This window comes from Hevea brasiliensis, chromosome 3 (assembly GCF_030052815.1).
Source record: "Hevea brasiliensis isolate MT/VB/25A 57/8 chromosome 3, ASM3005281v1, whole genome shotgun sequence".
Lineage (NCBI taxonomy): Eukaryota > Viridiplantae > Streptophyta > Magnoliopsida > Malpighiales > Euphorbiaceae > Hevea > Hevea brasiliensis.
In genome coordinates, this window is record NC_079495.1 from 77,456,525 (window position 1) to 77,458,055 (window position 1,531).

Sequence of the window (1,531 nt, forward strand, 5' to 3'; positions counted from 1 at the left end):
GTCCCTTTAGGTGTCCAAATGCTGAAGTTAGTGGAGCACTAAGTGAGTTTATGATTTATTTAATCCAAAATTTCCAATTTCCCACATTTAACCTCTTTCCTTTTGCTATTTAGATTATGTACCACTATTTTCATTTTTCATGACATTTTCCAAGTGTAATATCATTTATTTTAATGGACATTTAGGTCAAAAGGCATCTCGGGATGTCAAATGACCACAATGCCCTTATTCGGGTTGCATTCCCAATTTTTCTGTAACACCGAGTTTTGTCGTTTTCTCGATTTCTCGTTTTTCTTTGTACTAATTAATTAATTTTTCTTTGATATTTATAATGATATTTATACTTAAATAGATGTTCATTTAAGTCTCAAAAATATTTTTCAGGGTTCCCCGCGGTTCAGTGCTAGTCAACGGTCCACGTCGCAACTTCCCGGTGTGGTCACCCATCGCTATGGTTCTCGGCTCATTTAACTTGGTTACATTTCATTGCTATTATTTTTACTTTGTTTTTCTTCTATTTTCGTTTCTTGTATTTCATTATTTTATGTCTCTTCACCCACATCTAAGTGTAGTTCTAGGCATCCTAGCCGTCCGGACAACACTGGTCACCGGAACAGTAGAACGCACTACCGAACATAGGGGTGTTACATGAAACATCAGATGTAATAGCTGGCATTTTCTCTATCCTTGACCAAGATGCACATGTGTTATTTGATCCTGGCTCTACACATTCGTATGTTAGTGACTAGTCTTTTTAGAATCAGTTTTGGAAGAGTTTATAAGCGAAAGACATCACTTAGAATACGATAAATTATTGAATATCGATAAATAAAAGAGTTATGGAAGTAAAAAGTTGAATAGTTAGCTCAGATGTAATAAAGAAATGTTTTGAATATTAGCAAGATTGTTGACTAAAATGGTCAGAGGACCAATGATTAGGTAAATAGTATTAGTTAAAGTGCTATGGATTATTATTTAGACTATCAAAATACGTAGAAATGTGAGAAAAACATGAGAAAATAGCACGTATGACTATTTGTGGACAGATGGTGGACACAATTTTGAAGACAAAATTTCTTTTAAGGGAGGGAGAATTGTAACACCCCTATTTGCATAGCCTGGTATATTTCACTGTTTTGGTGACCGATGTCGGGTCGAACAATTAACAGAATTAGAACCATGTCTAAGACACCAAGTTAAGCCCTAAACACAAATAATTAGTGATTGCCAAATAGTTAAGTATAAAGAAGAAAAATAGAACACAAGAAGTTAAATGAGCCGGGAGTCATAGTGATGAGTGACCTTATCGAGAAATGACAGCAAGGTCAGTCTAAACTCAAATTTTGGACCATAAAATGTGACGCTTCGGTCCTTAGGACTATTGCGAACACAGTGGAAAAAGAGAAAATCACAAAAGAGAATGGTCAAGCAAGTCAAATAATTAGGTCAAGGATCCGGAAGAAATATCAAATAACTTGCAAACCAGATTGAACCGGTGAGGGGCGATCTGGTCAATTCACCCCTAGAGCTG